Genomic DNA, 24,492 nt, shown 5'->3' with positions numbered 1-24,492 from the left:
GTTTTACATTTTAAAGCAATACTAAAGAACTTTCATTTTTGGTTGAGTTTGGCGGCACCAGTGGACCAAAGCGGTAGTGTTTTTCTTGAAGGGAGACTCCATCTCCCATGAGCACCAGCGAATAGCGCCGTAAACATTCTGATCTCCCGGTGCATGGAAATTAACAGAAGACGTCCAAACTAAGTTTCTGTTTCCAGCAGATAATTTCACAGTAAACACACATACACAATCCGACGGGAACGTGCCGCATTGCTGCTCCCTCCTCGTCGTGACTCGCGAAAGTGAAACTTAAGTGAGAGCCGGGTTCCTACCATCCACCTTGAAACTGCTTAGTGCCAGAGAAAACAATACAGACCCCCTCAGGCCATGACAGAGGTGTCATTCAACTTGTTGTAAGTCGATGTACCATCACAAAAGTTATGAAAATATTTTATGAAGGTTGAAAAGTTACTTAGTGCTGGTTTAATCTCACTTATATACACATCTGTGTTCACGGAGCTAAACCGAATCGGAGTCGGAGCGGAGACCTGTAGGCTAGACCAACTGTTGCTAAAAAGCTTCATTTATAGCTTCTACTCATCTCCCGACTACTAGACAAGATCCAAAGTGGAGGCAGCCATCATTATTACAAGGTTGTTTGTTTCAGCCTGACCCACATTTCATTTTCAATCAGTCAGCATGACGTCACACCACTCCTGTCTGTCATCTGATAAAGCCCAGGCTGCAGTGCTGCTTTTTTTCTCCCCACAATCAAGTATTCATTTTCACAATCTAATTTATTTATTTATTTTTTAGAATTCAATTACATAATTGAATTCAGAGCAGTCATTACAGTCAGCTGTAATACTGGTATGACCAATGCAAAAAGGTTTGTACCAATGATTTAACTCAAAGGTTATTCCAGTCCCTCTGGATCTTCCTTCTGTTTCTGGTTACCTTTACATCTTCAAATGCATCTTGTAACATTGTTTCACAAACATAAACTTCCAACAGTTATGAGTAGGAGTTGCAAAGCAATTGTGCTCCAATTAACCCATAATTATAGTGACAATTTGCTTAGTTAAACTGACTGTATTCAATTAAATAATATAAAAAGTATGACTCATAAGGAGTAAGTCAAAGCAGGGTGTTTTGCCAACATATCTGTTACATAAATTAATATGAAATTTTAAGAGAATGAAATTAGACTTAAATATTTAATTTGGATTGCTTGTTTGTATTTTATTATACGATCTGCTGCACTGAACACTATGACCGTGATTGTTTTTAGATTAACAGTGGGGCCCTGCTCAAGGGCAGCCAAGGACAGCAATCATTTCAGGATGCTAAGCTGATTGTAGTGATGTTACTGTCTGCTCTCAAGAGAGGGAGGCAGCTCCGTGACAGGCCGGCAGGCAGATCTATAGTGGCCCATCACTGCTGAGTGTTTGGGAAATGATTACCAGTGGTTAAGTGAGACATACAGAGCTACGGTGCTACAAGAGGGAGACAGAGAGAGAGAACAGGAGGTCACATGTTGATCCCTGATATTTTTACCAAATGCAACAATAAAAGTTGAACATCAAACCGATGCTGAGACGATCTGTCCTTTTGATACTTTTGTCTTTTTCATCACCACTTCTTGAGGCAACTGTCAGTCACTCTGATCTCTCTGAACCAGGCCTCCACTTCTGCTCAGTGATAGTGAAGTTTTAGGATTATTTCCACCACTAACCCTTCCATCCATCCATCCATCCATCCATCCATCCATCCATCCATCCATCCATCCATCCATCATACACTTAGATGCAGAGTCACTCAGTACGTTTACATGACAGTTGAAAAAAAACAAATTATTGCCTTAATCCAACTATAACTGGACAACTGAAGTGCATGTAAGCGTGTTAGTCCGGCTAATACCGGAGTTCTCCAAATCCGACTAAAACACCCAGATAAAGTGATTGGAAATCAATTTTCTTCTGCATGTATTATACACCTTAATCTGACTGAAACTGGACAATACGTGTGTGCATGCTTCACGACAGTAAAGATAGCACAAAGTGTAGCACAGAAACCGGCCCGAACCCAGCAAAGAAAATAAAACAAAGTGGCATCAGAGCCAATTGAGTGTATTTCACACAGTGTGACCAACGCGAAGATGTGTTATATAGGTACCGTATAAGTTGAGAACTCTAAGTTATTTTCATTTTATTGCTCAGTGACAGAAAAGTCAGGCAGAAAGGGGTCCGTACTATCCTGCTGAAACGACGCATATCGCCACCTATGTTGAGGAGGAGGACACCGAATGGCTCTGATAGAAAAGAAAAGATGTGCTGTTATGCATTCGTTTACTAGAGGCAGCAATGACTAATTGTTGAAGAGCACCTCCAGTTCCATTGCTGTAAATATATATCATCAGTGTGTGATCCTGTATGTGCTGAACTCGTCTGTCTGAATCAGCCTTTTTCACTGTGCTGCTCATACCACCAAACCAACAGTAAATACCAGCTGTGTTTGCTTATAAATGACTGACTGTCGGCTCGTTGACACCTGCGCTGGCTCCAGCGCCAGTTTACTGCAGCTCCAGGCTAACATTCATCAAGACTCATTAAGATCACTGACAAGGGCCGGGACACAAACTTGATGAACTGCAGGAGAGGAAGCGGCGGGGTAACCACAAATATATACCCCGCCTCGAGGCCAAGATGAATGCTATGCCATGAGCTGAATGTTAACATCAGCATATCGATGTCAACATGCTGATGTTCAGCAGGTTCAAAGATTAACACAGTCCACATTTCAGGTTAGCGTATCGACATGTTGACGTTTAATGCATAAAGAAATATGGTGCCATCCCTAAAGTCACGTGGCTCGCATGATTACATTTTTTTTGTTTCACAGTTTAATAAAACAAACCTGATAGGAATTAACGTTAAAGGGATAGTTCAACATTTTGGCAAAATGGCCCATTGCCATAATCCCTATAGTTTTAGGAGTAGGTTTGTTACCTTTGATTGTCGGTGCAAGCTATTTTCATATTCAGAGCTACGCTACGGAGGCTAATGGGATTTCTTGGTTTCCCTCATCAAACTCATCAAATACACAATCCAACAACTCCAAAACGCTCTGGTGGACAAGTTGTGACCTGCACATTCACCACACTATGAGATAATAACGGAACGTTACGAGACAGAGTTGTATTAGAGGTAAATTCATGCAAAAGTGCTGATGCGCGTTCCCGTGTGGGGCAAGCAGTCTCTGCATTTACCGCTAAAACAACTCTGTCTCATAACGTTCCGTTATTATCTCATAGCGTGGTGAATGTGCAGGTCACAACTTTTCCACGAGTGTTTCGGAGTTGTGTATTTGATGAGTTTGATGAGAGAAACCAAGCAATCCCATTAGCCTCTGTAGCGTAGCTCTGAGCAGCTCGCAGCTCTGCTCCGCCGTTCTAAAAACAGCTTGCACTGACAATTAAAGGTAACAAACCGACAAATGGGCCAATTTGCCAAAATATTGAACTATCCCTTTAAGATCTGAAGAGTTTTCTGGAAGTTCAGCTCAGAGACATCACAGTTGAAGTAAATACATCAAATAAAATACATCTGCAATCACAACAAGTTGATGTAAATGGGAGAATCTGAAGCTTCTGAGCATCCTAATGCCTCCACAGGTTGAGGGAAGAAGCTTCTGTCCAGTCAGACAGGTGATGTCACCATTCACCAGTATCAGCAGCTACCAGCAGCTAACGCCAACTTTTTAAGGTGGATTGTTTTCTTGTGTGTGTGCATGACCACAGTGTCTGGAAATCGATTGATCCACCTCAAATCTCAATGACAACCTTGAAAATGTCTTTAGTTTGTTATCAGATCTCTACATGACATGGGTTTTAGTGATGATCAGATCTCTAAAGGTGTGTGTATGAAGCCTGCAGATAACATGAGCCTGAAAGAGCTGCCTCTTCCCTTTTCCTTCTCGCCTTCTGAAATTTGAAATGTGTCCAAACGCTGCCTTCAGAGAAGCTGGAGCGGGGTGAATTACTTTTTTTCTATCTTCCACCGCTCACTGCACTTTTTTCTCACTCGAAGCCACAGAGGGATACTTTGCCAGAAACCGACGTGGAGCCATTTCCCGGACTGGCGGGCTAAACTCGCTGTGACACAAGCAGGCTAATATCAATCCATTCTGTATCTGTAGAGACAGACTTTAAATTCTAATGTGATTCTAATGTGATAATTGATTATTTTGCAGGACCCGGTTGCAGAGGGAGGTATACTGTATCTGCTCTGTGTGTTGGACTGAGTTGAGCTGTATTTTCCAGGTAGGACAGGTGAAGGGCAGATGTTGATGCAGGGAGGCTGGACTTAATATGCTACCAGAGGTGGTAGTTATTCAGACAGCACACAGGACAGGAGATGATGGTGGTTGGTTTGACACATGTGGAAATGACAGAGAGATATTTAACCCTCTGAGGTCGGTGTCGTCGTATACGATGGTGGGGGTAGTATTGTTTTACTCGCGTCTATCACTGGAACGCCGAAAGAAAGCGACGTAATTGTTTTTTTATTGAAAGCGGGACACTTCTGCCTTTACAAAGAGTCCACTGATGTGTCCGTAGCTCACCCAGAAGCGGAGTAGTCCTGCCTCAAACACCTGTGTCCAATAGGAGACTCCTATCACATCACAGGATGGGCCAAAGTCCTGTAGGAGTCTTTCTTATTGCAGACACACACTGTTTTCATGCCAGGCGAGTGGGGCACTTTTGGAAATAATATATTTTGTATCAAGCCCTTATTCCTTTTTCCCCTAATACCCAATGCCTTAAAGAACAGTTATATAGTGTCTAAAAAGATGTTTATAATAATTTTGTGTGTGTTTCCAACAAATATATGTGAATTTATGTTCCATTTTTGATTTTCCTTTCTGTTTCGGATAGTAGATAATAGCTTTTTCTACATTCATATGACACCACTACAGAATGAATATTCTGAAAGCCAAGGTTGTCCTGAATAAAACACTGTCAGTTACTTGATTGTGCATCACAGGGCTGAGGTTTTACAAGCATTAACACACAAGGAGGCCAAGCGAGAAAAATACAGAAGAAAACGCCATAGAGGATTTGAAGGCATAACACTGGATGCTGTTGTCTCATCCTGCTGTTTTGTGAGGGTTAACACTGGAGAACAACCTCCTCCCACCGTCTGCAGTCACAAGCAGAAGCTCCAGTCCCTCCATTATTGTCTCCATCATTCGCATCGCTGTCACGAGTGTGTGGTTGTGCCTTGTCTTCTGTGATGATGGCCTGGATGCACCTCCAGTGCTGCTGTGTGTCTCTGTTTGTCGGCGAAGTGGCTGCTGATTCTCTGCAGATAATTCTGTTCTCTCTCTCTCTGAAGTCATGTGACATGTCAGTTCTTGCTGCTTTGAGCTGTTGAGCTGCCTCTGCACATCTGAATACAATAGCTCAGATTCGCAGCAATTTTCCAAACCTCTGTGGTCAGCCACAGCTTCAGGTTCAAACATGATGTGACGGTTTTGGTAACTGTGACATCATCAGTACGTTGACTATAGTACAGATATATTATATTATATTATATCATATTATATTTAGGTTTGTAAAGGGGCGGAAGATTTCCAGTAAATTTCCAGAAACTTTCCATGAGAAGTTAAGCTGGGGAATTTTGGAAACTTTCCATGGGAATTCTAGGAATTATTGGGAATTATTAGGAATTTATGGGAATGAACTGGAAATTGTGGGTAATTTAAACAAACTTGTTTTGTTAAATTAAAAAAATATGACATTTCAACAGATTTATTTGTGAGTAGAACTTTATCAAGTTTTAATTCTTGTATGATTAATCAATTATTTTACTGAACAACAAAAACATGAATGTTGAGTACAATATTACCCCCTATCCCCCCCAAAAAAGTCCCATTCAAAATGTTAAATGAAAGGATATTCAAGTGTACTTGCATTCAATCTGGTTGTTTTAGCTAAGATATATTATATTATATTATTTCATATTATATGGAGGTAAAATCTACTGAGCCAACATAGAGTCAAATCAAACATGCAGCTCAGGACTGAGGGACTGAAGCGTTCTCACCCTAATGCTCTCTATGAAAAACAAACTGAACAAAGACGAGGGGAACAGGTGAATCCAAAGTTGCTGAGTCAAATGTAATCTTCTGTCTGTCCCAGTTTGGTGCTGTGCTCACGGAGAGACATCTTTAAACAGAATTAATCCATGTAGGTCAGGGAGCCAGGAATATTAATCAAGCATGTAAGCAGAGGAAGAGGATTCTGCCTCGCTAGACCACAGAGAACCAGCACTGGAGGAATCACTTTCCAGCCCCTGTGACCGGGAGAGAAAATAATCTAAGTGGTGATACTGTACACGCAGGAACACAGAGTCTCAGAGAGCAGGATAGCATGACGATGCTGGAGAGAACAGAGACTTGCAGATCTTTGCACAATTAAATATTATCTGGCAGCCGCTTCGCTCAGATTAAATCTCAGCCCTCTGTAGATCCTGTTTTCATAAGTACAGGATGACTTTACATTTCTCTGTCCCTGTGAGAGCCGTGAAGGTCTGGTTGGAGACAGTGTCGTCACGTGACGTCCGTCTCATAAAGAAGAACTGTCTCTAAAAAAAGCAGGTCGGCTGGCTCAGGAACCTTGACTGGCCTTTAGTTATGCCAAATCTCAGTTCCCAATTCTCCATTTCCCAAGTTCCTGTTTAAGTAATATTGGCAGCACACCCTCCCCTGTTGGACAGTGCCTGTTTGGCCTGAATGATAGCTGCAAATGTTTTTACAGACAGACGTGGTGCTGTCGTGTCCAGTCATGTTTAGGTTGTTTTGTTTAGTCTATGTTGTCTTGTGGTTTCCTATTTTATTTTGAAATTTATCTCTCCTCTAGTTTCAGGTGACTTGCCCCTTCCGTCTGATTGTCTTCCCCGCCCTGATTGACTTATGCAGCGTTGCAGACAAGTTGGAACTCAGAATGTCCCGGTTGAAAACTCTGAGTTCCGTCTTCAAAGCGTTCGAGACGCACCACGCCAGAATAACCACAAACATGGCGGTCCTGGACAAACTTTGCATTCACATAAAAACATTACAAAATGCATTTAAATGCATTTTCATTGATGTTTCACCTTTGACGGTGTGGTTCTGCACCGGTGCAGAATGTTGTGTGATGTCACACAACTGATTCTCTGAGAAGTCGGGGTAGACTTTTTTCTCCCACTTCGCAGAGTGGGAGCTCTGACTTCAGGTGGAGTTCAATTGCACTTTTTCAAGTAGGAGGTCAGAACGATCAGACTTCCAACTTGTCTCGAACGCAGCATTATTCTGTGTCTACTCCATGCCACGCTCTCTTGCCCAAGTCTGGTTTTGCCCGTTTGTTTGCTACTTTGTTTTGCTTTTTCTTTCTTTCTCAAAAGAGTGATTTTTTGTTTTGTACCGTAACTGTTGTTTTTTGCTCTCGAAAGAGTGATTTTTTGTTTGCACCTCGTCCAATTACAGAAACTGGATTTCAGAGTCGTGCATTTGGGTTCTGAGATGCCGGGTCTTGTCAGGAGGCTACTCAAACTGGGAATCGTTGCTGGGAACTGTCTGACTTATGGATAGAGGTCTGTCAGTTTGTGCTACAAACAATGCATGTCACACACTGATCAAGCGTTAATTCTAATTCACCTGGTTTACCAGTAGTCTTGTCGAGTAGTGTGATCAAACAAAGATTTGGAAATATTACAATTTCAAGCCAAAGGAAGTGGCTCCTGACCTACGCTACTTCTATTACTGTTTGTTATTACCTAATAATATTACTACTAATGAGCTGCTATACATCCACATTACTCCAAGGAAACACAATTAAGTCTATCTATTCTATCTAATCTATTTACAATCTGTCAGTAGTTGGAAACGCAGTGTCATATATCAGCTCCATTAAAGCTGGTCAGAACAGGTGACACTGTCAAGAGTCGGGTTGCTGAGGAAGAGATAAAATTGCCTATTAAGAATATCATTATTAATTTCATGTGCCTCAGAGGGGACACCGTAATTCCCTAACGACACCGACTCTCTTTTCTTTCTATTATATCCCCCTCCTCATGTGGGAGAAAGGAATGTGGAGCACCACGTGTGTCACCTTGCAAAATTAAAACCGTATTACGCTTTCAAATGATACAAGGTGACTCAGCACTCGCTGACATCCATTTATCTGATCCATCAGGACGACGTGCGGACGGGAATGCTAATGAAGAGGAGAAGATTGAGAAGGTCTGAACTCGTGTGGTGTCAAGGAGAATGTGGCGACCTCGGACGATTGATTCCTCCCTCGGAGGAGGAGCGCGGCGGCTTCTTGGTTTTATTTTAACTCACTGTCGACTCGAACGGACGGCACGAACCCATCACTGCCACAGACCGCAGAACAAAAGACACGACTCCACTACAGAGCCGCACGCTGAGAATGTATGTGACGCACACAGCCTGAGTTGAATAATATGTGTCTGTGTATATGTGATGGCTCTTGCATAACAGGAAAGGGAGGCAAGATGTGAGGCTGAGACGGGGACGCATCCACTCGGTCTACAGGTGCAAATCCATCATTTTGTAGATGCTAAAGAATTTGCACATCACGTGGAAGGTGAGGGAGCATAGGTCATGGAAGCAGGTGGTATGCATGTGACCCAGCAACAGCCTCTGGAAGCAAATAGAACGTGGGAAAAAAACATGGAGGTGGAAGACATCATCTGTGAAGCAGCACCATCTCCTCTCAGCCTGGGATTTTGACAGCGATCCACAGTGTAACGCCACATGAGGACTAAGCAGCAAGCTCAGGATCAGGACACATAACCAGGCTACTGTGTGATGTGACCTCAATTTATTAGCCTCTTTTACTCTAACGGAGTAGAAAAACATCAAAAATATGCCACAAGGGTTACATATTATGACCCACAACGTCATAAAAAGATGAGATCAAGTGAATTTAAAGTGAAAGACGCAAACACGGAGGCGTGGATGCAACCAGACCAACGCAGCATGCACGTGTGGAGGACAGGGGGGGAGTAAAATGAAGGAACCTACCTCGTGCAGCCCGGGCAGGCGAAAGCACCATTACATTCACAACACAGCCTCTGAGAGAGGGAAAGGGGAGAGAGAGAGGGAGGGAGGGAGAGAGACGTGGAGATGACATCACCGTACTTTTCTCCCTCCTCCTCTGAAATGTAGGCTAGGCGAGCGGCGGCGCCAGCTCGCGTCACGTTCAGCGGCAGACAGCCTTCCCTTGCTGCTGTGACCTCAGTGTTTTAGTGTCTAGACCCCCAGCAGAGTCTCACACACACTCACATGCACACACACTGAGGGAATGAACTCTTTTCTCACTCTAAAATCGAACAGTATCGTGCAACAACACTTATATAAGTGCTGCAATAAGCTGAACCTCAGTAGGAGACTCTGAGTGATGAATATGGTGGTTGTTGCTTTAAAGGGACATTGTGTAACTTCACCTGTTATCTATTCACGAAATTCCGGTAAGCTCTGAATGAGCCGTTCATATCATTCATATCTACATGGAGCGGGTAAGCTCGGTGCTGGCTGCCATGTGGTGTCGCCATGTTTTTACGTTCAGTGGCAGCGTGACGGTAGGAAACCACGGAAACTCAGCGGAGACACTGTCGGCTCAGGTCGAGGTGGCGTCTGTGAAAAGTCACCGCGGTAACGAGGAGGAATGGAGCGTTACTCTGATGCTGCATTCATGTGCAGTCGGGCAGACGGCCGTCGGTAACAAACCAGATGTCATTTTAGTCACAGAAGTGGAGAGAAAGCCGGTAAAACGTGGGTCAGGTAAACAATACCACATCGCCATGACAACATATTGTCAGGTGTATTGTTTTGCCTCGTGCTGACGGACCACTTGTTTATGCCGTTACGTGCAGCGGCTGTCGCCCTTCTGCCCAATTTCACGTGAATGCAGCATGAAAAATACGATTGAGTTGCTTGCGATATACAACCGCAACGCTAGATGGGAGTAATTCCTACACAATGTACCTTTAACACCTGGCTTTTTTTTAGAGCTCTGGTGACAATATGTCGATGAGCCAATGAGAAGCAAGGAAGCACTGATCCTCTCTTCTGATTGGCTGGCTGTTTTCTGAGCGATAAATAAAAAAAATGAAAAGATAAGAGAAACCACATCCTGCTAGGTTGGATGGTGCATCCAGGTGGGCGGAGCATGGGTCATGGCTGAGAGTCGTGACATTACAAAGTCACAGAAGTCCTGACGGCTGGTTTTAAGTCTCAGTTTCTGAATACAGACTGTGTTTTTCTCTGTGGACTGAGGCTTTGATACTTTCACAGTATTAACTAGAGCTGATCTATAATCAAAGAACACATGAACATCTACCCTTACACTTTAAGAGACCTTTAAACCATTACATAGCAAAGACAAGAAATGGATCAGGTTCTGTGTGATCAGTTACACCACACCGACTCGGATGTGTGCCAATACTGAGATTACCAAGAGCAATCAACACAATGCAATTAACTCCATGGTTCAGAACTAATGCTACTTCTACCCAAACCCAGACTACTGACAGTTACTGAAGCCGAGTGCTGTTTTCTTTAAAAACTAACATGTTCAAAAGTACTTCACTGAGCCCGGTCACTGACCCAGGAACTGTAAACAACTCCCCAATGTTTAAATCATTCATTCAGTCATTAAGAGCAGTAGACACGACTTTACTTCTAACAGTGAATGAGGCCAGTGACCTGCATGAGAGCAACGATTACAACAAAGCAAGACTGATATGAGACAATGGAAAACACTGCCCCTGGCCTATTGTACTGCATCTTAATGGGCAAATATGTGCTGCCACTGCAAGGCTTTGATTTTCACTATCTTTTAAATTGCTTTTCCTTGGATACCAAAAAAAAACATGTTTGAGGTTATCATTGTTTCACACAAAAATGTATTTGTGTTTTTCCAACCAACATTATCACTGATGATAACACATATTTTTTTAACCACTTCAGTCTTGAGGTGTTCAATGCATTGATTAGCTAAACCTCTCTAAGCCTCCTCAAGGAAAAATCATTAAGTCTTCACCTTCTGTCTCTTTACTGCCTTCTCTATGAGCCTGTCATTCAGGGTGCAGAGTGTGCTGCATGCATGTGCCTGGACTGGGCTGGTCAGTCACAATAAGTAAGCATTATGTAACATTGGCCTACCTTGAGTTATCGGTGTAGAACATATTATTCAGTTCTTTATTTGACAAGTCAATACATAATGTCGGTAAATGACATCATAAAAAGCAAATCAGCAGATTTATCACCACATTACATATTTTTATGTGTCTACCATCAGTGCAACAATTACATCATTCAGAAGAATACTAAAGCCCAATAAGACTACATGTTAGCCAGCAGGGCTGCAGTCAAAACCAGACACCAAGTTTGGTGGCAACTGTCAATAAAAAAGCAAGTAGATTTGTCACTCATTGTTTTTTTGAAAAAAGTAAAGGAGTCTGAACAACAAAATCTACACACGATAGTGATGGTGGAAATGGCGCCCACCATAATTCACCCGATGTGATAGCTTCGAAATTTCCCGGTTAAGTGGATTCAGGTCCTTGTGTGGCTCATAACATCAAAATGAATCCTCCTCTTCTTTCCCCTTATGTCCCATTTCTACACCTACCCTCTATATTGTTATGGTGCAGCACAGCAGGAGCATAATCATGCTCTGACCTTGTCCCAGCAGTTGCTTGTAATACGGTGAGATAACGCTCAAAGTTTATTCTTTTGTGGCACAAAGTGCAACCGAGGCGCTGCTTTTGGAAGAACCGTGGTGATGGAAAAGAGGTAACGCAGCCCAGTGTTTGTTTTATATTTTAAAGGGGACATATTATCACTTTTTGAAGGCTCTTTAACATATATTTGGGTGTTTGTCTTGCCTTCCGGCCCCCAAAATCTGAGAATTTACAAAAAAAATCTGTAATTTTCAGAAATCCATGTGGTTTTATGAGCTGTTCCCTCAGTTGTCTTCCAGGGATGTAGCTAGTTTTTGAATTTGCATAAGGGCGGGGAAAGCAGTGGTTCATTTGCATTTAAAGGGACAGGCACTGAAACCAGCCGTTCTGAACAGGGCTGTTTTGAGAGGATGAAAAGAGCTGTGATGTTTGATCCTTGGGGGATTTTGACCAAAGCATGTCACAGACATGTCTTTAAGACACATGGGAACTATTTAAATTTGTAGAAAAGGGGGCATAATATGTCTCCTTTAAGATTGAAGACGCGATGTGTCTTTTTTTCCCCGAGCTGTTGCGTCGCTTCACTAACAGATGTCTTTGTGATTGTGTTGTGTTGTGTTGTGTTGTGTGTCTTGTCCCGGTCCAGCTGCAGGGGATCACATGCTGCCGACAAAAGCACCCAGCTGTGAGTGTCCTCCTGAGGGAAGAGCAGGCAGGTCAGGGCTGAGTTTGGTGTGTCAGAAAGGATGGCCCACGAATCTACGCTACACACTTACACAGTATACATGTGCGCACTCATGCACACTATATCGGAGCGATGCATAGCCATGGGCGTTTGGATAAGGATGATAAAATGAAAGCACATGACATTTGGAATTTGAAGGGTGATTTTATTCGATGCACCTTGCTGCATGGTGCCGAGTGCATCGTGTGTTGCTGCCCTTCACCCATCACCTGACCACTGATACCGTATACTGATGCTTTATGATTTTTCACTGAATTGCCATAATGGAGTCTGAGATCCTACATGAACTTCCAACCTTCACTGCTCTGTTAGTTGCTCCACTGAAGAAATAAACAGCCTGATTTCTACAACAGCCTAACATCAAAAACACACATCTATTAGAAGAAAAAAAATCCATCCTGCTGGAACATTTAGCAAAACTCCCAGAACATAACAAAATGTTTCTAGAAGATCTATTAAAAGCTGCTTTCAGTATTTATCTGTCAAAACGATATTGGAAAAAATATATATTGGAGACCTGGCTGACCGGAGGGGAAGAATGAAACCGTTCTATCTCTCTCTATTCCTGCATCTCTCCATGGATAGATGCACCGCTCTAAACTGAATTACACAGTTGTATGGAGCTTGAAGCAGCAGTGGAGCATCAGCCTGGACCAGCCTGTGGCAGACGAGAGGCTGCAGTCACTGGACTAATCTAACGGAGCAGCAGATGATAAGGCAGCACATACAGACCACCCATCTCCTGCAAAATATGCACCGCAGCAGAAATATTGTGAAAAATGTGTCTTCAAACTTTGGCAGGTTCATTGTTTTCATCAGGCTTTTTAAATGGTTTTCTGTTCTCTGGTGTGCACTTTGTCACTTCTGCATTTTTATCTGCCTTTTAATTTGTGTTTTATGCTGCTGTGTCTATCCTGCACAAACGGACCTGTTTATGTAACAATGATGATTGATGATTTATACAGTATTTATCGACAGGTTAATGGGATTGTTGTAGCTTGATAGCGCATCTGCTTGTATGATTGGTAGCTGTCCAAACCCATTTGTCAACCAGCACTTTGTCTGACAATTAAAATCCTCATTCTCAAATGCTCTTAGGCTGAAGGCTGAAGGATATTTCTAACGCCTTGTCCACTTGGAAACGGAGCTTCACCCAAAACAATCTTTTTCTTGTTTCAGGGTTTCCGCTACATGTAGGCCTAATTGATCGTGGCGCACCGCCATGGTAAAATAAAAGCCGCCACACCTTCAGAATTATGATTTTTTTTTTTTAGATGTTAAAACAATGTAAAGCAGGGTTTCTGCTACTAGTTACCATTACTTTGCACCCCTTTCCACTACACAGTTACAGCTCTATTCGACTCGGTTTAGGTGCTTTTCCATCACAGCTGAGTTCTTCATAGTTCCTCCTCAGTGTGGGCGGGGTCATCATCATATCCAACGGCTACGGCCACGTCATCTCGCTCTCTTTTTTCGATCCTCCAAACTCATTCTTCTACACCTTGTTAACGGACCGCAGCGTGGTTTTCCATACAGCAGTTAGTGAACTCAGGTGAAATAACAACAACAGTCTCAGTACAGATCAGTGGGCGCTGTTGCCATTGTGTTTTTAAAATTAGTGGGTTTGATTCTCGTGTCGGACATTGCATTTGAGTGCTAGTGGAAAAGCAAAAAAAAAAGAAAAAAACGACATCAAAAAACCAAGTAGAGCCGTGGCCAGTCGAGCCGAGTCACACAAGTGGAAAAAGGCTATGAATAATAACCCCCCTAAAGTGTCTCAATCCGCTGGGCTTATAAATTAAACACTGTTCGGACAAAACAAAAGCGAAATGATAAAAAACGTATGCGGATTCACTTCAACCCGTATCCGTGTGGACAGGCTCTAAGTCGTATTTCAATAAGAACGGGCTGCCACCAGAACTGCCTTATCACAGCACTTTGTTCAACTTTGTTCCTCAAATCTGAGCTACCAACCAGCAGCCTGACATGTCGACCTTTCTAACCTCTGAGAGCCACAGAGTGCAAAATGGTGGGAAGCCTTGTAGCTTTTTAGCCATGTGTCATCATCCACTTATCTTTAACTTCCTCTGTCATTAACAGCTCCGGTAATGGTCTGCAGGCAGTTACCAGACAGGACTTAATGGTACAATGTCTTTTGAATAAACTCAGTCAATTTATTGCTTGACTGAGCTATGCTAATGAGCTCATGAGTTTGCTAACTGACCGTTAGCAAGTGCATGTCTCTCATTTTCCACCACTTATTGAACAAAATGATTTAAAATGGTGAACAAAATGGAGGAGTGCGAGAAGAGAGGCACTTTCAAGAGATGACTAGAATTATAAACCTTTAGAAGTCAATAGGCATTTCATCAACCGTCTATTTTGTGCAATCTTTTAATTATGTTAAAGAATTTGTCCTCAAATGTGGCCCCAGACTTTAAAAGTGAGCGTTTACTGGTTATCTTAATCTTAGTTTTGGACTGTTGGTCAGACAAAACAAGATTTGGATGAAACTACTTTAGGCTTATGAAACAGATTAATCAGTAATCAAGTTTTTTGGCCTGGAAAGCATCAGCCCCTCCTCTGGCTCAGCTTTAAATTCAACCTGAACCATCTCCCTCAGCAGTTTCCAAGATCAGACTAAATGTTGCCTGCAAATGAGCTTTTGAATGAGAGGCCAGGGGAGCTCATCTGACCTTGAACAAGTCATGGCCAATGTGAGGAGATTACCCCACTGCAAGGAAAAGACATCTTTAAAGGGATTAATGAGCATCAAGAAAGATAGAAAAAAACGGAGTCAAATTTGTGGAGAGTGTGGAGCATCGACTACAAGTTCTGTGAGAGTTTTAAAGTAAAAGAGAGGGAGGAGCAGAGCCAAAGGCTTCATTCTTCAAGAATACCTCAAAGTTAAACATCTCTTTGTTAAAGGAGCAGGCCTGTCACCTACTGTTATTATCAGACCAAATCTTTCAGTCAAGCCTGCTCGACCTGAACACAAAGGTGAAGAGGTGGGCCCGACAAGATAACTTATCTAGGAAGTGATAAGGCTCGGGGAGGTTTCAGAAAACACTTAAAAAGTTGATAAGCACAACAGAACAAAAGAGAAGCAGAGATATGAAAGTCAAACAATACATCACAAAATAAATAAAAGTTTCCTTTTTCTCAATCCATGTTGAGATCCAAGAAAAATCTTAATCAGCATAAAGATGCAAGAACATACTGCTGAAAAAGCATCCCATTGTTAACGGTTAGCCTGCTAACATCCAAACTCAAAGTGGTGGCACCTATCGCCAATTCCAGTCAGGACTTTCACAATAAAACTATGGTAGAAAAATATCATTAGTTTAGTTTAGTTACCTTTATTTAAACTCGTTAGTATAATGATGGTGCAAATAATTATTCAGATTTTGATTTGTGATTCCACCCTTTTGCCCATAAATGAGCATCTGTGTATGTATGAATGAATGAATGAATGAATGAATGAATGAATGAATGAATGAATGAATGAATGAATATTTTTTATTTTCGTGTCATGCCACCGCTGTGGCCTTTTCAAAATACCAAGAAAATGCTAATATATCAAACTGAAAAAGACGCTTTAGCCTCTCCACATCGTCCAACCACACAAATTCATTTTTGGGGTCTAGCTTACTAAACAGTCTTTCTGTGACAGAATCATAGAATGGACAGTATAACACAAAATGCATTTAGTTTCAGATCTTTGATGCTAGAATATTATATTCCTGCTTTAACATGGGGACAGAAAATACCACTTCTCTTCTAATTAGCATGCTCAGTTTTAAGTGCTGTTTGGTTTGCTGCCTCCCCTTCAAAACAGTGCGAGGAAGAAGGCATTAAGCAACACAACTCCAAACTAAAACAAAAATCACTTCGAACAAGCTCTTTGTCCACAAACTAAAAAAGTTGTACTTGTGATAAAGCACTCCTCTGAGATGGTTTTTCCTTTTCCTTTACTACCTGTATCTACTCTTTGTTTCCGCTCTGGAAAATATTTACAACCACTCAAAATATAAACCTTCAAAAACCATCGCCCAGGGCACAAAGGTGGAGTAATACAGCAAAAGGAAAGTAAACTCTGGTGCCTTTGTTCCCTAATGATTTCAGTAGAAAACAATATTGCTAATCCCTTCAGAACGCTGCACCAGTGGATTGGAGTCATTCAGCTTCAATGGTTCACTGGCGATCACTGGCACCACCTGGCACACATTTTATTTAGTGTTTGTTTTTCCCTCTCGTAGACCTGCTGCGACACGCCTCCAGTTGTCCTCTGTGTAACTGCAGGTGTGGTCAGTGGCTAAAATTAGCTCCAGTTCCACATCGTGTCCTGAGCCAAGCTTCTCTCTCAGTCTGGCGGTCATCACTCATCTCTTCACTTCGGACACAATTAATTTTTGGGGTGGAAGCATTGTGTTCTGTGAGTATGGAGTCTGGAAATGACTGTTATGCAGCAAGGCAAGATTCCTACATGGTGGTAAGTTGAAGCTCTTGTACCGAGTGGCTGTTCTGGCTTATTTGGTTCCCCAGGCAAAACCCCCACCCCTCATACCAATACACACCAATTATACACACGACCGTCAATACCAGAATAAATTAGCAAGAATAAAATAGAGCAGTCATCTCCAACATGTCGCTCGCAGCCTACCAGTGGCTCACAGCCCTTTTCCCAGTAGCTCGCCAAAGGATTAATGAATCATACATAAATTTGAAAACTTGATTGCGTCTGTTTTTTCATGCATGTCTGAGGCACACAGAGGAAAAATATCAACTTTTTGGGAGGCAGCAAGTGCACCACATTTCATGTGATAAGAATCGACCAATCAGCTCCATGGACCTGCTTCTCCTATACAGCAACATCTCAGAGCTTGTCAAATCCTGGTTCCCCGTCCAGCCGTTTCTCCGCTACCGTTTCCCACGAGCGCTGCCCCAAGATGTAGAATGTGTATTATAGAAGAGAAACACACATTTCAGGACCACTGACTTGTATCATCAGAACAGACATGTGATTTTCAGCCTCCTTTCATATTTAATAGAGGAGGGACAATACTTGAAAGTCATAATTTCAGTTTCAGTATGATAGAGGCCAAAAACAAAGGGTTGGAGATCCTGGAAAATCGGTTCGGGCCACATTTAGAAAATACACAAGTCAAAAGTCCCAGCCCCTATCTTCAGACTTCTGTCTAAAGCCACCTTCGCCTTTTTTGATTGACACATCACGATCCAATTGACTACAACGTGACATTGTACGTGATTGGATGGTGTTTTTTGAGGCTTGTTCGTTCCCCAGGCAAGTGATTTTTTTCATTTTTGTGAAAAAGCCTTTATTTACAATCGGGTGTTAAGAGGATTTTTAGCAGATTAGTAAAAAATGATCCAGAAAAATATCTCCAACCCAACCTTTAATGTTACAAAACATGAGTAGCTCTTTGCCATTTTCACTTTGTAAAAGTAGCTCTCAGAGGAAAAAGGTTGGAGACCCCTGACATAGAGAGTCAAAACTGCTACACTGCACAAATCTTTCATCTCATTACACTTTTCCAAATAGGACACACACATTTTAAACTGCCAAGGTGTCATGCATGGATGGATTGATTGATGGATGGATATTTAATTTATCCCTTGGGGAATTCATGATATGATGATGTCTCTCAACACTTCACTATAAAAGAAATAAATTAATCAAATACATGAATAAATAATCAATGAAAATTTTTCACATTTTTGTCCCTGATGTTTTTAAGTATCATCCTACACCTTCATTTGGCCAGTGTCCTGACTGCTAACACAGAGAGTGCAGGGTTTATTAACTACATGTCAGTCAGGGACATGGTGCAAAGCAAAGTCATTATTGTAGCCCGTTGCTGCCTTCAGTTTCCCACACGGCTTTACAGCCAAAGTTAATCTAAAGAAAACTTTGCAGGTCATTGACAGACATGACAGTTGTGCCAGCCAGCAATCATCTTGCTGTTGCCTGATCAAAGAGGAATGAATGAGCAGTTAATTTTGTGTCTCTCAGTCCCAAAGTTATAAAAGTGTGGTTGCCACATGCTGCCAGGACTTGAGGGTTTCCTGCAGTGTTTAATAATGGGATCAGCCCACCTGTGTGGCTCAGGAAGCCTGCAGATCTGTGTGTGGTGCAGGCAGAGGCAGCAGCTCAGGTGGGCAGTAATAAGGCTCCCTCGGAAACGATGCTCTTGGGCCTGACGGGGGTGGACACTCCAGTTAATAGACTGAGACACTCGCACAGGGCCTGACGCGCCCCCGCTGCTTTATCAAATAAGCAAATATTTCTGCTCTATCTGCCGACATGAGAGGCCACGCTCGGATGAACCCCGTCGTCGCTGGAGACAGGTGCAAATTAAAGCCACGGATGTGATGTGTGAGCCGACAGCGGTCCGGCTCCTCGGAATATCGGAGGCTGAGACAATGGAATCAAAGTTACACAATAATATGGTCACAGTGGGATAAAAACAGCTGTTTTCACCGTTAAGCCCTGGCTAACCCTCTCGTGGACGGTAACAAAGGCTGCCGAACTACAACACCGAGGCAAAGTGGGCCAGAGTTGAACCTGATTTGTGTGCCTCAGTTGGATTAATCCCCACTGACAAGAAGTGAGAGTCGACTATCTCACTTCAAGCGCATCTGGCATTTGTCAGAGCAAATGCATCCAATCAGCCAAACCGCAGCCAGTGGCCAGAGTGTCCCAGCTGGGAAGATCAGCCTGCACTGAAGCACCGGCCTTGGCATTTCGATAAGTGCAAGAGCAGCGCGGTATTTGTTATGTCTCCTGACTGAGTTTCAGTCTGGAGGCGAAGGGAGACCGCTGACTTACTGACAGGTGAGTATTTGACCAGACAGGGATGCAAGATGCTGGGATTGTTTTATTGTTTCATAATGTGGCTGCTGTGAAGACCTTCAAAGACTGTAACTGGGACTGAGGACTATAAATATATTCTTTATTTCACAAGGCGCTGTGCTTAGCCTCTGTTGGTAATACATGGAAAACACTAACTGTGTTCTGTCTACTGGCCCTTTTCCATTACAGTTACAGCACGACTCCACGCGACCAGGGCTACAGACCAACTTTTTTTACGAAGAGCACAGTGGCCCCCTGACTTTAAATTTTAGGAGCGCAAGCAGAAGAGTTGTTTTTGAGGCAAATGCAGAGACTGCTTGCCGAAAAACTGCCCCCGACAGTAATGTGCATCAGCGGTTTTGCATGAATTTACCTCTAAAACAACTCCATCTCGTAACGTTGTGTTATTATCTCATAGCATGGTGAATGTGCAACTCACAACTTGTCCACCAGAGCGTTGTGGAGTTGTTGGATTGTGTATTTGATGAGTTTGATGAGGGAAACCAAGAAATCCCATGACCTTTAAAAGTCAGTTGAAGACATCCCTGTTCAGGTGTGCGTTCCAGTAATATGCTAATGTTTTTCGCTCTTCTATCCGGTTTGATTCTTATGTCGGACGTCGCGCTCATGACTCTTCCAGTGACGACAATCTGGCCAATCAGTGGTCGGCAGTCGATTGACGGCACATTTTGGTTTCTGCTCAGCTCGCCTGGAACCTCGCCAGTGGTGATACCAAAATAAACAGTATCAGGTATCAAAACATTTGAGTCAAGTTGAGTCGAGTCAAGTCGAGTAGCGCTAGTGGAAAAGGGCATCAGCAGTTTCAGCAATGATATTAATATATTGCTATATTTAAGAGGGATTTCCCCCAACCAAAGACTTTCCCAGTCAATTAGTCATATTAAAGGTTGACTTCACTAGCACTGCTGCTCATAAGACTGAATGAACTCTGTATAGTTTGACTGTGTATGACATTCTGAAAGGATGGCACACAGACATGTTGCTGCAAGTCACAGTCATGTGTGTCTGACAGCAGATCTTTGTATGACTGAGTGACTCATTTCAACTGGAGAGCAACCAAGTGCCTTCACATCTAAAACAATAAACACATGTCAAATGAATTTTATAATGAACACAATTTGTCTGAATTATCTGAACTGCTCAATAAGAATATTATTGAGTATGAATGATTGCATCTCTTGCAGCCTATTGAGCTTCTAGTTGATAGTTGATTCTGTTGGAATCTCAGGCAAACGATTAGGTGCACACAAGAAAGGAGCTGACATTGGACAGTCACAGTCAAAAATATATTGAAAAAACACTCCTCAGATTCACATTTCTTTTCATGACAAGGAGATTTTAAGAAGAAGAAGGTGGAGCTGACAAAAAGTTTCATGCTCAACAGAACACGACTGGAAGAAGAGCCGGTCATATCTGCTGCTCCCCACATTTTGTCCAGTTCATTTTACCGTCATGTGAGTTCTCATTTGCAAACAGATGAAGCAACAACAAACAAATGAAAGCTATACCGTAGTGCTGACACATCCTGCTCTGTAAAAACACATGTAGTGGCACGTGTAGTATCTTGTCCAATATACTTAGGAAAGAATTCTATCCATAAAACACAAATATGCCACCTCCCAGAACATTTTCTTCAGACACGGCCTTGTATAGAAACAAACAGCCACACTCCCACAAGTTGGTCCTCTATACAGCAGCACTCGGCATAATTAATCAGCTTCATTAACATAACTGTGCATGTGCATCAAGGTAAATGTTCCACTGACAGCTTTTCACATTCACAAGTCTCCATGAAAGCTTTCAAACAAGTGGCAATAAGTGGCAACAACAGGAAACGGTAAATATAGGCTACAAGGTTTTTCCTGCAAAACATCTGAACTATAGTCGAGCACCAAAAAGTCAAGATTCATTGCTTCAAAGTGTATTTGTTAGTGTTTTTCTGAGGCTTTTGGTAAGAATCTGGCACCCAACCCTCTGGTTGCCATTCTAGGGGCCACAACTGTCTTTTCTTCTGTTAATGAATTTTAAATAAGACCAATTCAATTTGGGATGGTGATTGTGAAAAAGCTGATTTTACGAGTGTGGAAAACAGACTCCGTGCCTACATATAATTTATTGTTGGGAGAATTGTCAAACACTTTACATCTGGAGAAACGGAGATTCTACAATGAAGATAGAGGAGATGAGTTTGATAAAACATGGGACCCGGTACTGAATCACTGGCTATTGTACAAAACCTCACAGTGCAAACGAGTATACGATTTTGTATAACTTTATTTTCTGTACTCTTAGCCTATATGTTTTCTGTCTAGTAGATACTCACCTTATAATGACCATGAAATAGCGTTCTAATGCTAGATGTGCTGTGTTCTACATGTTATGTGTTGTGTTCTTTTTTTCTTCTCTTCTATGTATTTTCTCTCTCTTTTTTCTTTATTTTTTCTATATTGAAAATCAATAAACATATTTTTTTTAAAGATTCACTGGTTCAAAGCAGTCAATATGTCTGTAGGGTGTCATTTAGGAGAGGAAGAAGTAAATTATCCAAGATTGTAGATCTTTACCTAGAGGACGTTATAATCTGATAATTAAAGGGACAACGAGGAGTTTCTATTTGGTTACAAAAAAGTCTCATATTAATGTGGATGAATCTACGTTACCACTTGTTAATGGGCCCATTTTCGATAAATATATGGTTTTGTCTCTATTGTTATTTTGTTATTATTAGTGGTGGCGGAAACGCTGGGCGAACCGACCAGCGTTTTTTACTTTCGGTTTTGCGGCGAGTTATGAGAATAACGCAGCAGAATCGCTGTTTATGGTCGGAACTGCGACGGTATGTTATCGTCTTTGAACCTCTGACTTTAATTCTTGATGAATGAAAACATGAGTCTGTCTTGCGCCGGTCAAAGAATTTCACGGTGCACGGAGGCTCATAAATGTAGTGTGAAAATGCTTCACTTTTCCAAAACTCCTTGTTGTCCCTTTAACAGAGACCACAACAATTTCTCAATCTGCGTTCTCCTCCATATACTATTGTGAAACACCATCAGCCTCACAGTCTACAGCAACCAAATTACACATCACATATCTGGAAGTGTTTCGCTCCGCCTCCCCTTTATTTCATTAAGGCTGCATCAGAGTGTGTGACTTGTGTGGACTTGAGACAGCGAAGTATCGCAGAATGCATTTTGCACCAAAGAGCAACAACAGTAGGCCTAGGGATGCTCAGCCATTCCTGAAGCTGTAACCAAATTTCCCTCCATGACAGCTGCATCTTACATTTCATTTGATTCTAACACATTGCAGATTGGACAAGGATTATACTCTAGATTTTCCAAACCTTGTCCATTGTTTGTGGAGATTTGGGTTAAGATGAATTTGTCACAGTATAGTCAGGCACAGATGTGTTGACGTGTTACACAACATCATAATACATTCACATTTTCTTACAATCTATAGAAAATGTATTAATAAATTGAGTACCAAATAAGACTGACCTATAACAGGCATCCAGATTTGCTTAAATAAAAAACCCTAACCCTTATTTTGTGCAACCAATGCCACCGTGTTATACCATGTTAAAACCACTTCCATTTCTATTTCTGACTCAGTAGTTTCCTTCCATCACTGTGAAAACCAGCCACACTCTGTTTATTCCTGTGCCACTATTAATACATTTCTGACGCTCACTAATACGTTCTGAATTTAAATTCAAAGCTATACACGTGTGTCCACCACAGAGGTGCGCACACACAGGTAGGCAACGAGCTGTGGTTTTCGTGAAGGGCTGAATGGAAACTGCATTTGACTGACAAATGAGCTGGCCTGCTCTAGTTGTGACCCTGGATTGCGCACCTCACCTCAACAAAAGTTTGTCATGGAAAGTTTGGGATTACCCTTCATTTAAATGCACATACACAAATGGATGGAAAACATGGAAATGCAACTTGCGACTGGGAGAGAACCTGCACAGATGGGTGTTTTCATCTTCTACCTCAAACCACCTGAGGTGCAGGATACTCCCATATTTATACTAAATGCACTGATATTGATATTCTATGTGCCTTTAAATGCAGAATTAGCATTTAATCATAGAACCTATTCAATGCTGTGTATGATTACACAGACTGTGCACAGAGCTGGAAAGAGAAAGCATCATAATATCACAAAGAGGACGACATGACAGGCTGATGTCTGGTATCCAATGACAGGCCAGGATCTGCCGGATGCATCAGTTGTTTGACACAATCAGGACCTGTTCCTGATGCCGGTGTAGTGTCCTGTTTCTGCCCACCGGTCCTACCGCCAAGTGAAAGTGGAAACAGAGCACCAGAGGGCTGAGCAGGAGGCTGCAGACATGCAACACTGCAGCAGGATCATGGATGGAGAATAAAGCAACACCTCTCCGGCACTACCATCCATCCGATCTTATAACGTATCACTCTCCACACAACAAGGCCAAAACAGATCCCAGATCCACATCCTCATCCATATACATCAACATGACACAATGCTGTTCAAGGATATAGGATACAGATCGTACGCGCTTCACTACTCACCACTTTGCTGCATGAGGTTGTGACCGCACAGATGCAAATACATACGCCGACATTTACCAGCACTGAGTAAATAAATATAGACCTTTCCTCCCAACGTGTGAGCCAGTCGGGACAGTCTGCAGAGACGCAGGCGGAGATGCAGAAGCTGCCAGTCAGACTCGCGCCTCCTCAGCTATCGCTAACCTTGTTTTATTACATAATAGTACGCACTGCTCGACTGCAGAGTCACGGCTGTCAACTCGCCACACATACACACATAGGCTACACACACACACATACACACACACACGGTGGTTTAGGCGCTCACCTCTGTGTCGCTGGGGGTCGGTCTGCCGGTGGGGGGGCTGTCTGCCTGTTCCGCCGGTCCTCAGGGACGTCTGTCTGTCTGTCTGTCTGTCCGTCTGCTAACTGTTAGCTGACGACGTTTTAATGTTTGTTACTAGAGAGTCGCCGCTTCAGTCCGTGATGGCCGCGGTTCTTCTCCTCGGTCCGGCCGCCTCGTGTAGGTCCAACATTAAAGTCTGGACGGTGAAAAATAAAAAAAATTAAAACAATAAC

The 24,492-nt window shown here is 42.5% G+C and overlaps 1 protein-coding gene across 2 annotated transcripts in view; it reads right to left on the bottom strand.

Annotated features, from left to right (window-relative positions):
* The window catches only part of osbpl8 (oxysterol binding protein-like 8), a 115,202-nt gene extending 90,931 nt beyond the window's left edge, over positions 1–24,271 (bottom strand). For both annotated transcript variants that reach the window (XM_083999999.1, XM_084000000.1), the window contains exon 1: positions 24,242–24,271. The gene's annotated coding sequence lies outside the window, so the exon portion shown is untranslated. The remainder of the gene's footprint in view (positions 1–24,241) is intronic.
* Positions 24,272–24,492: the final 221 nt, after the last annotated feature.

Source organism: Trachurus trachurus (assembly GCF_905171665.1).
Source record: "Trachurus trachurus genome assembly, chromosome: 23".
Taxonomy (NCBI): domain Eukaryota; kingdom Metazoa; phylum Chordata; class Actinopteri; order Carangiformes; family Carangidae; genus Trachurus; species Trachurus trachurus.
The sequence above is the reverse complement of the archived record's forward strand: the minus strand, read 5'-3'. Positions and strand labels throughout refer to the sequence as shown.